At 35.6% G+C, this 15,479-nt stretch overlaps 1 protein-coding gene across 2 annotated transcripts in view; it reads right to left on the bottom strand.

Annotated features, from left to right (window-relative positions):
* Positions 1–15,479, bottom strand: part of tusc3 (tumor suppressor candidate 3) — a 108,059-nt gene that overhangs the window by 81,534 nt on the left and 11,046 nt on the right. Inside the window, exon 2 of one of the 2 annotated variants that reach the window (XM_048197427.1) lies at positions 1,203–1,291. The exons of the other annotated variant lie outside the window; for it this stretch is intronic. The gene's annotated coding sequence lies outside the window, so the exon portion shown is untranslated. The remainder of the gene's footprint in view (positions 1–1,202; positions 1,292–15,479) is intronic. 2 annotated transcript variants of the gene reach the window in all.

The raw sequence follows: 15,479 nt of genomic DNA, 5'->3' as shown, positions 1-15,479 counted from the left end.
GTCCCCTGAATGTGTCTGTGAAGTTGCAGCTCAAAATACCCCATAGATTTTTTTTTTTATTAATTTTTTTAACTGCCTATTTTGAGGCATAATTAGAAATGCGCCAATTCAGGCTGCGGCCCCTTTAATTGCTCGTGCTCTCCGCCCCCTCCCAAGCTCTCGACTCTATCATTGCATAAACAAAGTTCACACAGCTAATTTAACCCTCAAAATGTATCTTTACAAAGTGTTCGTCATGCAGCATGTCTAATCGCGTAAGTATGGTATTTATTTGGATGTTTACATTTGATTCTGAATGAGTTTGATAGTGTTCCGTGGCTAACGGCTAATGCTACACTGTTGGAGAGATTTATAAAGAATGAAGTTGTGTTTATGAATTATACAGACTGCAAGTGTTTAATAATGAAAATAGCGACGGCTCTTGTCTCCGTGAATACAGTAAGAAACGATGGTAACTTTAACCACATTTAACAGCATTAGCAAAATGCTAACGAAACATTTAGAAAGACAACTTACAAATATCACTAAAAATATCATGTTATCATGGATCATGTCAGTTATTATTGCTCCATCTGCCATTTTTCGCTGTTGTCCTTGTTTGCTTACCTAGTCTGATGATTCAGCTGTGCACAGATCCAGACGTTAATACTAGCTGTCCTTATGTAATGCCTCGATCATGGGCTGGCATATGCAAATATTGAGGGCGTACATATTAATGATCCTGACTGTTACGTAACAGTCGGTGTTAAGTTGAGATTTGCCTGTTCTTCAGAGGTCTTTTAAACAAATGAGATTTGAGGAAACAATGGTGTTTTGAGACTCCCTGTATGTCATTTCCATGTACTGAACTCTTGTTATTCAACTATGCCAAGGTAAATTAAATTTTCAATTCGATGGCACCTTTAAGACACTTAATATCAACACAGGCTCATTGGAAAAACGTACCTGTGTCAACATTTTTGCAAAACGCAAAATAAGTATATCATCACTACAGTTTCTAACATAAATGAACACTAGAGGCAGTAAAACAGCAAGCAAGTTTAATTGTTTTCACACACAATTATGATTACAGGGTCAGATTATGGATTAATAAAGACTTGATTTCACGCAGCTCCTTGCACAATAATATTATGACCTCAAAACACTTTATACCATAGTGCATGATTTGTAAATGAATATATTTTGTAGTTTGCATCACTTACCTAGCTCCATATATTCAGTTTTACTAACGTAATAAGCTTGCTCAGTAGCTCAGCTAGTACTTGCGATGCGAAGATCTCGGGTACGAATCCTGCGAAAGAAGAGTCACGGTAAAAGAGCTCAAAGAGTCCAAAAAAGCTAAAATGCCATGGTTACAATTGCATTATGTCACATTTGCTTTTGTTAACACTATCGGGTAGGTTTAGGGTTTAGTGTAGGTGTACGTTATTAAACGTGATAGAGCATTAAGCTTTTAGCGCCACTCACCAGACATTTCAATTCAGAACTGCGGTGATTCGTACAAACTCCAATATAATAAAACGTTGCCATATTCATGTTCATCTGTACATCTGTACTAAACACACTCGCCACTCACTGGACATTTCACTTTGAAACTGTCGCGAAACGTGCACAACACAACGTATTTTGTGTTTTGCAAAAATGTTGACACGGGTACGTTTTTCTAATGAGCCTGGGCTGCATGATTGTATGATATTTTCACATAAATAATATACATTTTCAGTCGCATTTATTAAATGCAGTTTACTTATCTACTTAACATGAAATAACATTTCGCTCTGTTCGTGACTTTTGCTGCAAACTTGTTTCAAAGGATTACATAATGTTAAGTAAGACCACACTTTAAGACCTTAAAATAAATAATATTTCATTCGTTCACTGTAATCCAAATCTTAAGAATCCGTACGATTGCAAAGAACAGATCCAAATTCAAGCCTTTATTCAACGATCTTTATCTCCATTCTCAGCAGCAATCGTAAATGTCAAATCCTGCACTCGTTAGGAATTTTAAAAAAAATGCCGCCTCAAGAAGCTGTATCATATGTGATCCAGGACCACAAAACCAGTCATAAAGGTAAATTTTTTGAATTTGAGATTTATACATCATCTGAAAGCAGTAAATAAGCTTTCCATTGATGTATGGTTTGTTAGGATAGGACAATATTTGGCCAAGATACAACTATTTGAACATCTGGAATCTGAGGGTGCAAAAAAAAAAAAAAAAAAAAAAAAAATCAAAATCGCCTTTAAAGTAAAGTTCTCAGCAATGCATATCCACTCACAAAAATCATTTTTTGATATATATACGGTTGGAAAATTACAAAATATCTTCATGGAACATGATCCTTACTTAATATCCTACTGATTTTTGGCATAAAAGAAAAATCTATAATTTTGACCCATACAATGTATTGTTGGCTATTGCTACAAATATACCCGTGCTACTTATGACTGGTTTTGTTGTCCAGGGTCACGTATGACACGTTTTACGGCAGTAATATCAAATACTCATTGGCTCTAGCCTGCTTCGTCACAAATGCATTGCAATGTTTTGGGTGACGTGCATTTGAATGAGAAATGCGCGCCTTCAAAGACTGCAACACATCGTCATTTGGACTACTTTTGGTACCACTTTTGACATTTTTGCAATAAATAAATTGTCATTACACCTGTCTGTCTGTTTTTCTTTATACTACATATTTTTAAGAAATGGCTATATATGATTTACTTTACTTTACTTTATACTTTATTTGTCCCTGTTAAGGGAAAATTGTCTTGGGCAATACAGGTAAAGCTGCACAACAAAACACCCACATAAATAACAATCACACAATCATGTCCTTTGAATTTGAATTCAACAGCCTTGTAGCCAGAGGAACAAAAGAATTCCTGTAGCGGTTGTTTCTAAACCTTTCAGTGCGGAACCGTCGACCAGATGGAAGTAATTCAAACTCAGAATAAAGTACATGAGATGGGTCCAGAGTCATTTTCCTAGCCTGTTTAAAAGCAATTTTGTTGAATATGGATTGAAGATTGGGGTAAACCCCCAAACCAACCACCTTCATTGCCATATGCACCAGCCGATTCAATTGTCATCTAAAGGTAACTGTCAGATTACCAAACCAGGCGACTATGCCATACAATAAGATGGATTCAATACAGGAATGATAAAACAACAACATAACATTCCGAGTGACATCAAAAAGTCTAAGCCTCCGTAAAAAGTACATTTTTTGTTGCACCTTTCGGCACAGATTATCCACATGCACTTCCAATGAAAGTTTATCATCAATAAGCAAACCTAAATATTTGTATGAAGCAACCTGTCTAATAGGCTCATTGTTAATCACAATAGGTGAGTGGTTGCCCACTGATCTGAAATCAAAAATCATTTCCTCTATTTTCTTACATTAATTACAAGATTAGAGGTAATAGTGGGATTAGTGCCTCAAAATATCTTTTTAATGTTATATTGTTACTAAAATTGTCAATTTCCTACATTTCTGTCTGTTATGTTCTTTTTATATTCTCTATAAAATGTTTATGTTTAGCCTTGGGGTAGGGTTTAGGGATCTAACATTTATCTATAAAATGGTAAACGGGTAATTATACAAATATCTTTATGATATAAAAGATTCATAAATATTTAACGTTTTTCAGCTGTAAAAATGTTTGTTTAAATGTTGCCAATATGTCAATATTGTACATTTCAGCATCTTTACACAGTTACTGAACTGAAATGAATCAACACTGAACTGACTTAAGCTGAATAATGACTATTGCCTTCTGCAGAGTTGTTTTACAGCAGAATTTGAATTTGTCGCATATTTGATGAATTTTGCAGCATTGATCATTATTTTAATGTTTAGTACTGTGAAGTTGCTTTGAAACAATCTTCATTGTATAAAGTGCTATAAAAATAAAGGTGACGACTTGAATACATTCTCTAACAGCAAGAGCAGGCAATATTACTGCTAGGAGAATAATGCAATAAAGTCACACGGTTGCTTTTATTATGCTGTGTTTATAACAAAATCAAACAGCGCTTTAGTTTAATAAACAGAAAGCTGGAAGGTGGCATGGAGCTAACCACGGGGAGCAGGTGGGGCTTGCTGATACAGCAAGTGTTTGATGGAAGTGAGATGTCAGACAGCAGCTAGTCTGCCGATCCATCCACAAACCAATCATGAAAGACCTGAGTCTACACCGGCAAGTGCATCCAAGACTAATGCTTATATTCAGCATTTTGCGAATGCAACTCTGAGCTTAAAACTTCACTTTTGATATTTCATGTATGGAGGACAGTTTAGGACCACGATTGTGGGTGGTCTTAATTGAACGTGATTGCCTTGATTTTTTTCATTGATGTACATATGATACAGGGCTACGTACTGTATCTGATTGGGGAAAGCAGCAGGACTTGCCCGAAACTGAACAATTTAGATTTTTTTTTTTTATCCTTTAATAGCAATAGCAAACCACGATCCAATCAATGACAAAATCAAGTCCCGTCCTACATTTTTTCTTGTTCGAGAACCCATTTTAACTCCAATATTTGTTACAACAGGGAATAAAATACTACCACAACTTCTGTTTCATGCCAACTTTAAGAAATGTGTCAAATATAGTATGGCCAACAGTTAATCCGTCTTGTTCTATGGTTAATTTACTCAGAGCAAGTGTTGTGCAGAGCAAAATCTTGTGACGTAAATGAGTTAAATAATTGACAAAGCTACCTGAATTTACCTGAATAATACATTGCCGTTCAAAAGTTTGGGGTCAGTAAGATTCTTTCTCTCTCTCTCTCTCTCTCTCTCTCTCTCTCTCTCTCTCTCTCTCTCTCTCTCTCTTTGAAAGAAATAAATACTTTAATTCAGCAAGAACACATTAAATTGATCAAAAGTGATAGTAAAGACATTTAGATGTTACAAAAAGATATCTATTTTAAAAATGCTGTTCTTTAGAACTGCCTATTCATCAAAGAATCCTGAAAAAATTAATCAGGATAATAAAAAAAAAAAATTAAGCAGCACAACTGTTCAACACAATAAAAAGAAATGTTACCTAAACACCAAATCAGCATATTAGAATGATTTCTGAAGAATCATGTGACACTGAAGTAATGGCTGCTTTTTCATCAGGAAAAAAAAAACATTAAATATATTAAATGGAAAACAGTTATTTTAAATTGAAATAATATTTTACAATATTACTGTTTTGCTGTATTTTTGATCAAATAAATGCAGCCCTGGTGACAAGATAGGCCTACTTCTTAAAATCATTTTTAAAAATCTTACTGACTCCAAACTTTTGAACAGTACTGTACATCTGATTTAATGACATAGTTGTGAATACTCTGTTTCCCTCTGGAATATTGATTGAGGATTGTTACTACCACAGTAAAACACAATAAGTATGTACAATGGGATTGCACACTTGTACAATGAATCACTCACCTGTCCATACAGACATTATTCAAACTGCTACTGTCTCTTGTTTTATACACAGGACAATTTTAAAGTCTAAATCTGTTAGTAAATTCCCAGATAATGACTGAATGAATGTAGCCTTTGAGACTTCTTCTGACACCCACTAAAAGTGGAGCAGTAAGTTGCAATAATAACAGGCTGTTCTCCACAACAACAAAAGACTTTCCTCAGGCTTTCCTCAGGATTATCATTACTAATTATTGAGGATAATTTACTTCAGGATTTGGCTCAGGCCTGAGTGTATTAGAAGACAAAGCAGCTCAATTTGGGGTTTTGGCGTCTTATTCTCTTTTTCTTAAATGCTGTTCTTTTTCCATTCTCCATTTTCAGAGTGAGAGAGAAACGTGGATCTAATTTTGCTGTCAATTAGATGCTGACTGGGAAATGAACACGATGGCCATGAGTGAAGCGATATTAGATCTCGAGATGGGATTAAGTCTTTGATAGGCACCAAGTGCTTACAACTTAATGAAAAAGACATTTCACAAACAATCCCTAGGAACAGAATAATAAAGAAGCTCAATATAAGCTGAAATTCACCAGACAAAGAGGTCCAACTGCATGTGTAAGGCTCTTTAGAGGGGATGAATTTAAAGACAAACTTTTCCAAAAGGGTTTAAAAGCTAAAGCCCAGCACTCTTGTATACAAGAGTATGTATGAAAAAAAAAAATGTAACTCACTGTAATGTAATAAAAGAGACTCAATATATGTAAAATTAAAAATAATTTATATATACAGTATATATATTTTTGCAGATTTATTAAAAAAGAAAAACTTAAATATATCACATGGTCCTAAGTATCCAGACGCTTTGCTGTGACACTCATATATTTAACTCAGGTGCTGTCCATTTCTTCTGATCATCCTTGAGATGGTTCTACACCTTCATTTGAGTCCAGCTGTGTTCGATTATACTGATTGGACTTGATTAGGAAAGCCACACACCTGTCTATATAAGACCTTACAGCTCACAGTGCATGTCAGAGCAAATGAGAATCATGAGGTCAAAGGAACTGCCTGAAGAGCTGAGAGACAGAATTGTGGCAAGGCACAGATCTGGCCATGGTTACAAAAAAAATTTCTGCTGCACTTAAGGTTCCTAAGAGCACAGTGGCCTCCATAATCCTTAAATGAAAGACGTTTGGGACGACCAGAACCCTTCCTAGAGCTGGCCGTCTGGCCAAACTGAGCTATCGGGGGAGAAGAGCCTTGGTGAGAGAGGTGAAGTAGAACCCAAAGATCACTGTGGCTGAGCTCCAGAGATGCAGTCGGGAGATGGGAGAAAGTTGTAGAAAGTCAACCATCACTGCAGCCCTCCACCAGTCGGGGCTTTATGGCAGAGTGGCCCGACGGAAGCCTCTCCTCAGTGCAAGACACATGAAAGCCCGCATGGAGTTTGCAAAGACGGTGAGAAATAAGATTCTCTGGTCTGATGAGACCAAGATAGAACATTTTGGCCTTAATTCTAAGCGGTATGTGTGGAGAAAACCAGGCACTGCTCATCACCTGTCCAATACAGTCCCAACAGTGAAGCATGGTGGTGGCAGCATCATGCTGTGGGGGTGTTTTTCAGCTGCAGGTACTCGGACGACTGGTTGCAATCGAGAGTGCTCAGGACCTCAGACTGGGCCGAAGGTTTACCTTCCAACAAGACAATGACCCTAAGCACACAGCTAAAATAACGAAGGAGTGGCTTTACAACAACTCTGTGACTGTTCTTGAATGGCCCAGCCAGAGCCCTGACTTAAACCCAATTGAGCATCTCTGGAGAGACCTAAAAATTTACACCAACGTTTACCATCCAACCTGACAGAACTGGACAGGATCTGCAAGGAGGAATGGCAGAGGATCCCCAAATCCAGGTGTGAAAAACTTGTTGCATCTTTCCCAAAAAGACTCATGGCTGTATTAGATCAAAAGGGTGCTTCTACTAAATACTGAGCAAAGGGTCTGAATACTTAGGACCATGTGATATTTCAGTTTTTCTTTGTTAATAAATCTGCAAAAATGTCAACAATGCTTTGTTTTTCTGTCAATATGGGGTGCTGTGTGTACATTAATGAGGAAAAAAATTAACTTAAATGATTTTAGCAAATGGCTGCAATATAACAAAGAGTGAAAAATTTAAGGGGGTCTGAATACTTTCCGTACCCACTATATATACACACACACAATACCCTTCAAAAGTTTGGGAGATGATTTTTGAAAGAAGTATCTTATGCCCACCAAAACTGCATTTTGTTATATACAAAAATTACTATAAAAACAGTAATATTGTGAAATATTACAATTCTAAATGATACTTTGAGCAGAAAGTTCAAAAGAACTGCATTTTTTTTTTAAATATATATATATATATATATATATATATATATATATATATATATATATATATATATATATATATATATATATATATATATAAACACTTTACAGTAAATTTTGATCAATTTAATCCTTCATTGCTGAATGTAAGTATTGATTTCTTAATACTCTTTTTACTGAACCCAGCAGTGTCTGTCTGTCTATATTATTCATTACAAAAAATATTTTGTAAATATGAATCAATTAGCTACACATACTCATATGAACATCCAATAATTATGCTGATTTGAGTTTCTCAAAAGTTGCTTCATTTCAAGATGGTCATCACTGAAAAGAATAAGAACAAGAACTTTTCAGTTCAGTCAGTCAACTTTTTTTATATAGTGCTTTATACAGTAAAGACTATTTCAAAGCAGCTTTACAGGGATAAACAGGAAAATAATGATTCAATGATAAAAAAAAGAGTTCAATTCTGCTGTAAAGGAGATCTAAAAAGAAAATAGTTTCATTGATCAGCTGAGGTCAGTTCAGTGTTGATTCAATTCTATTCAATAACTGTGTAAAGATATGAACAGCTACAAAACAGCTTTTCTCAATAGTCTCAGTAAAGTCAAATCAATAATATTGCTGAATAGTAAGTGTCGTGACAGTGATACAGTGATACTAAACTCCATCAGTGAGAGAAATGGAGAAAAGAGGAAAAAACCTGGGTAACCAGGCTCAGTCAGGTGACCAATCCTCCTATAGCCAAAAGGATGGTGGTTGGTTATGATTCCAGGCAGCATCAAAAGATGTTGAATCAGTATCCACTCTGATGTATTCAATGATGTTAATTCAGTGACAAATTCATCAGACTGACTCAATATAGTATCAGTAATTTGTCATTTCAAGCAGTTAATTAAAATAACCACTAATAAGAGTAATTTGCTTATGAATCAGAATACACTTCTCACACTGCTATTTTTGATTCATTAAAAAGGATCAGTTCATACAAATCATTTGTTTATGAATCAGACTTCACTTATGCTATAGGCTATGTTTGCTTTATGTGAAGACTACTCAATAAAAAGGACATGTTTTTTGGCCATTATTTTGCAATACACTGTGTTCTCATCTAAGCACACATAATTCAGACTGCAAACTCGCATTAAAACTTGAGTGGTGCGATTCAGCAGTGGTGATATCGATTGAGCTCCACCACTGAAAATAGATGGAGGAAACACTGCTATATTAGGGCAACGGTAGCTATGTTTTCATCCAAAGTTGCGAATTTAACTTTTGTGCAAATTTGGAATATCGCATAAAAAATTTGCGAATAAAGCAATATTTCCATCCAGTGAGTTGAAGAGAACAAAATCATCACTTCCTGATAAACTGCCGCTAAATATCACTAAGAGAAGTGCGATATCCCAAAATGCACGTAAAAAACGAGGATGAAAACATGCTACTGATTGGCATATCTTAGCTTAGCTTAGTTTGAAAGCCAAAACATTTTTTTTTTCCATGGCATCCAAGCACCTGATTTCTCTCTTTCTCCTTGCCCTGTGTAACATGGTGAAGCGGTTGCCTTTAAAATGCAACAGAGCAACCAGTCACATCACAGCACCTTTTGGGTCCTTCACTAAAACATATCGCGAATACTGATAAAACCACAAAATGATACCGTCACAGAAGCGAAACATCGGCCTTAATGTGACAAAAATAGAGAGGCTGACGAAGAGCAAAACAGTGATGAGAATGTAGAAAAGAAAGACAGGTGGAGAGATGCGTTGGAGAGATTCTCGTTTTCTCTCCTCCCCTGTCACTACTCTCCCTAATGAACGACTCTCTCTGATACACCCTTTAATGCATGTTTAAGGCTTTGCCATGGACGGCTGGCACAGCGCTGATAAGGCTGCATGCGTTATCCAGTTCGACAGGCTGACTCGTCCACGCCGGCCTCCTGCCTAAAGCATCTCTGTCGGATCATCCACCGCCACGCTGTGATGACGACTGCTATGACAGCACTGATAAAGGACAATCGAAGATGTCACAAGCTATGGTGGACGGATGGAGGGTACACAGGATTTGGAGAAATGGAAGAGCAAGGGAAAATGAATTGGAAGTTGTTACCTCATACCATATTTCAAAGAAAGACAACATGACGTTTGCAAAAAAACACAGGTGGTGATTTTTCTTCTGATGTCTTTGTGTTTAGCACCAAGTCAGTGGTCTACAGTTCTTGATCTCTTTTGGGCTCAGTGAACACCAGGAGTTTGAACGAAAGACATTGGGTCAGAGCACACAGCATGACACGCAGGTTAACAGAGATACCACATAACCCAGAGAGCTTAGGATGAAAAACACATGGGGAAAGTCAGAAAATGGAAGAATCTGTGGGAAATAAACTAGTGTGGAGTTTAAAGTCTAACAAAAAAGCCTAAAAAGCTGAAGTAAAAGTGGCAAAAAAAAAGATAATGATAGAGCACGTCTGACTTCCTAGAGGTCAATCTCATGTACCCTCCCCCTTCCCCCGGCTTCAAAAATAACTGCCCTCTGATTATGCCCAATTTTTGACCAAAATGTCAGAAAGTGGGCAGGGCGACGTCTCAGGAACACAAAGCATCCATCAAACAGACAGCTCTGCCACACAGGCTATTATCATTCATTCAACAGGACTGCTAATAGTGAAACACGTACAAATTCATAAATAAAATTAACTTGTCATATATTTTGATCTGAAACTATTATGGTAGTATATACAGTACAGTCCAAAAGTTTGGAACCACTAAGATTTTTAATGTTTTTAAAAGAAGTTTCATCTGCTCACCAAGGCTACATTTATTTAATTAAAAATACAGTAAAAAAACAGTAATATTGTGAAATATTATTACAATTTAAAATAACTGTGTACTATTTAAATATATTTGACAAAGTAATTTATTCCTGTGATGCAAAGCTGAATTTTCAGCATCGTTACTCCAGTCTTCAGTGTCACATGATCCTTCAGAAATCATTCTAATATGCTGATTTGCTGCTCAATAAACATTTATGATTATTTTCAATGTTGAAAACAGTTGTGTACTTTTTTTTTTTTTTTTTCAGGATTCCTTGATGAATAGAAAGTTCAAAAGAACAGCATTTATCTAAAATACAAAGCTTCTCTAGCATTATACACTACCGTTCAAAAGTTTGGGGTCAGTAACAATTTTTATTTTTATTTTTATTTTTTTGAAAAGAAATTAAAGAAATGAATACTTTTATTCAGCAAGGATGCATTAAATCAATCAAAAGCGGCAGTAAAGACATGTATAATGTTACAAAAGATTAGATTTCAGATAAACACTGTTCTTTTGAACTTTCTATTCATCAAATAATCCTGAAAAAAAAATATTGTACACAAATATTTTGTACAATTGTACACATTAAATGTTTCTTGAGCAGCAGATCATCATATTAGAATGATTTCTGAAGGATCATGTGACACTGAAGACTGGAGTAATGATGCTGAAAATTCAGCTTTGCCATCACAGGAATAAATTACTTTGTGAAATATATTCAAATAGAAAACAGTTATTTTAAATTGTAATAATATTTCACAATATTACTGTTTTTTACTGTATTTTTAATTAAATAAATGTAGCCTTGGTGAGCAGACGAAACTTCTTTTAAAAACATTAAAAATCTTAGTGGTTCCAAACTTTTGGACTGTACTGTATATATATAAAAAAAACATGGATAACATTAATGGAAAAAGATCCAGTTAATTTAGAAACTGCATGTTGTGAACCATATCTGGTAAAATACATTTGATTTTAAATGTTAAATATATAATTTATATTTTTAAAATGTATGTTTTAATGTAAAATTTGTAATGTAAAACATGAAAGAATTCAGTTCACTCAAAAAAAAAAAAAGGTTAATAATGTTGTTTCTTTCCTCCATGGAATACAAAAAACTTGAAAGGAATGAATGGGAACTAAAGTCTTTAACTTTCAAAAAGGACGCAAAACAATTAGGGCTGTTGACTTAACATGTTCAATTGGTGTGATTGATTATGAAAAATAATGTGTTATTAAAGCTTATTAACGCACTCCACCCCGCCCTAGACTTGTAATCTTACATTGCATGCGATTTTGTTACGAACATGATGCAGGGCAACGACTTACTACATGATGAAGCCTTTTAGAATGCAGTTAAAATGCCACTAAAATTCAAGATATGAGGGCAAAATGCCCCTGTATGGGTTTGTCTTCTATTTATATCATATGATGTAGTTTAGAAATTTCACATGAGCAAGAGTGCTGTTTATCCCCTAATATCTGCACAACTGCAAAAATTATATTTTATACAACAGTTCAATAAACAAGAAGTTAATATTGTGTTACATTTTAGACACACTATTGTCAATACTGTCCATTTTTCTCAATTTCACCAATGAAAATAGTTCCAAAATTACTGAATGAATCCGTGGTTTTTAACCAGTCGAGTGAGCCAATGATTCAATGACCCACTAGACGACCACTTGCTTCATTCCTGAATGAATCAGCCATTTGAATGAATCAGTTGAATGAATGACTCACTCATTAAGACAGTGACTTTGCCACCACCTATAGGGCTGTTTTAGTTTCATATTTAGGGTATCATTTTATTTTTTCTTTCATATTCATGCCACCTCTGAGCTTCATTAAACAGTCTGTGTAAATATACCTTAATACCACTTCAGAGGCAGCTTCTGGAAGAAAAAAAAAAAAAAAAAAAATCTTATGGCCACGTTGTAGCCTTAAAAGTTCATGTGTAATAAATTATATGTTGAATCAAAGCTACTTTTTGTAATGTCTATTTTTCTCATCTAACACAATAATGGCTTTAAATTATATTTTGGGGGGTAATTTCTCAGCCAATATTGATGTGTGATTAATTTGCAATTAATAGGCACATCATGTCATTAGATTAAAAAAAAATAATAATAATAATTAATTAATTAAATCACTTAACAGCCCTAAAAATAATATAAAAGTGACAATGGTTGTGCATACAACTAATGCTCTATATTCCAAGTCTTCTGAAGCCATACGACAGTCATTGTGTGAGGAACAGACCCAAATTTAAGTCCTCATTCACTTTTATAACACTAAAAAGATTTTCCAGGATGCACTATTTGTGTTCCACAGAAGTAAGTCACGCAGGTTTGAAACAACATTTGAATGATGATAGAATTGTCATTTTGAGAGAACTATTTTGTTTAAATAGCATTGTTTCTGAAAATAGAATTGTTTCTAAAATTTATCCGATAATGAAAAATTGTGAAAGCATATTTATGGTAAAGTTCACACAACAGCTGCCCACTTTTACTGTAATTTTAACAAAATACAATTACAGTGTTGCCTATATACTGTGTACTTTTATGATTTATACATTGCAGTGCATTGAACACACACCGCTTGTCCGCTAGTGCAATTTTTTTTCCATTTCCCATGGTGAGAAGGGAAGAATATCAATGCACTTGTTACAAATGGCCAACAAATCTCTTGAATATTAAATAAAACGTACAAGGGAAATGGAATTACAGAGCCAGACCTGGATCTGACATGAGTGGAGACCAGAGGGGGCCCGGGGTCTGCTAAATATTCATGGCTCTTTTTTGTTTATTTATCTTTTAAAGCCTTATTTTGCATTTTAAAACAAAGTGAAAGAACAGACCACGCTAGCATGGCCTGTTGAAGAAAAGAATGCGGGGTCTGTAGGGCTAGGCCAACCTTGAGTTGTTCAATATTCAGAATGATTTTTATAAGCAATGCATGTGGAATGGCTCTGGGTCTAATGTTGATATATCACAGCCTCCCAGCGGCTGGGGCCCTGCGTTTGTCTGGATGGCATGGAGAATCATTTTGGTAATGCTTCTCAAGCACAATACAAATCATTTCGCAAATCCACTATACTGGGCCTTAAACACGACTCGCTGTCACTCTAGTCAGGCATGGGAGCGACAGCCGTGCACATGTGTGACGGGTTCACGCTCTTTTGTGCTTTTACCCAGTGTTCTATATCTGTTAAGTAGAGATAATACTGAAAGTCTGCATGAAAAGCTTTGTTGTAATAAGTTAATGGTGAAGCATTTACAATCTGCATCAACAGCAGAACAAACGCAACTGCAAAAATTGTCATTGTTTTTACAAAAAAAATTGTTATTTTTCAGAGAAATAGGATATTCTGCACTTTTTTTTCTCTTACACTGTCACTGACAGATACTAGCATTCATGTTGGACTTACACTGACACCTAATGGTGTGGATGTCACATTATGCAAACGCAAATGTTTTCAGATACAGATGCTGTTGTAGAAATGCACCATTAGCAGTCAGCCATGATTAATATATTGTCACTGTCAGGCAAAACCTTGTATCTCCAAAAGCACTACTTTCCAAGAAATAGAGAAAACACTGAGGCCCGGTATCACAGACAAGGTTTAGGCTAAGCCAGGATTAGGCCTTAGTTCAATTAGGGTATTTAAGTAGCTTTTATAAACATACCAGAGAGAAAAAAACATTAATGGTGTACATCTTGAGACAAAACAATGCTCTGACCTATTTTAAGATATGTCAGTGCAAGTTGCTTTCAGTTAAAACAGCTCAAACATGCATTTTAGTCTAGGACTAGCTTAAGCCTTGTATGTGAAACCAGGGGTGTTTTTTTTTTTTAAATAATTAAAAACTGCAATGTCAAAGTTGATATTGAGGCTTTATACAGTAGTCAGACACTTGCATGTGTCATTATATTGTTAACATATTACCAAAACCAAACTTCAAATGGAATTATGAGGTTTTTGACCAGCGAATTTCTGAGAATTTTGGACATGTGTTTTGTCCATCATTAGAATAGCAGAACTGGCTATGACTTGACAACAAATGCTAGACTAAATCCACGTTTCTACCGCAGGGCATTTTTCCCAGGAACTAGGGACTTTGGGGTGGTACTTGGCGTCTTTTGACCGCAGGGATCAGGGTTTAAATGAAGTTCCAGGTACAAATGTCCCCCTCAGAAAGTCCCTGCTCATGAGGTAGTACTTTTTCAAAGTTCAGGAACTCTTGGGGGTGGGACTTGGGTGCTGAACATGCTGATTGGTTCACACAGAATTTTGAATGGTTGACTTCACGCAGCATTTTATTTCAACCACCATTTTTAAAAATCTTTTGCAGTGCCTGAAATAAGAGTTGTTTGCTATTCGAATCAACAATGGAGTTTAAAAATTATGACAGATGGACCGACAACGAGGTTCAGGCTTTATTAAACTTATATGCAGAGGACGAGATCCAGTGGCAACTGGAAAGTCGCGCACAGTCCTACATCACCGGACTATTTGCCTAATCTTCACAGTACTTTAGACCACGATGGAAATGCAGACAGCAACAGGTCTGGGGGAAAAAAAGTTCCTGTGACAAATTGTTACGGGGAATTTCAGTGGAAACAAGGCTTCTCAGCTCCTCAAATCGATAAAAAATTAGTTTTTCAGCTGGTCATGTGACCTCAAAATGGCAGCACATGACACAACCCACTCCATGTATACTGAATAACATTTGGTGTAGGATTTACTATGAAACAATTTTCACATGGAAATTGCTAGTAAATTTTACAAAAAAAGTACTGTTTGTACTACTGCAAAAAGAAATGACAAGTAACACATTG

This window comes from Megalobrama amblycephala, linkage group LG7 (genome assembly GCF_018812025.1).
Source record: "Megalobrama amblycephala isolate DHTTF-2021 linkage group LG7, ASM1881202v1, whole genome shotgun sequence".
Classification (NCBI taxonomy): domain Eukaryota; kingdom Metazoa; phylum Chordata; class Actinopteri; order Cypriniformes; family Xenocyprididae; genus Megalobrama; species Megalobrama amblycephala.
Note: the sequence above shows the minus strand (reverse complement) of the source record. Positions and strands in the feature narration are given on the sequence as shown.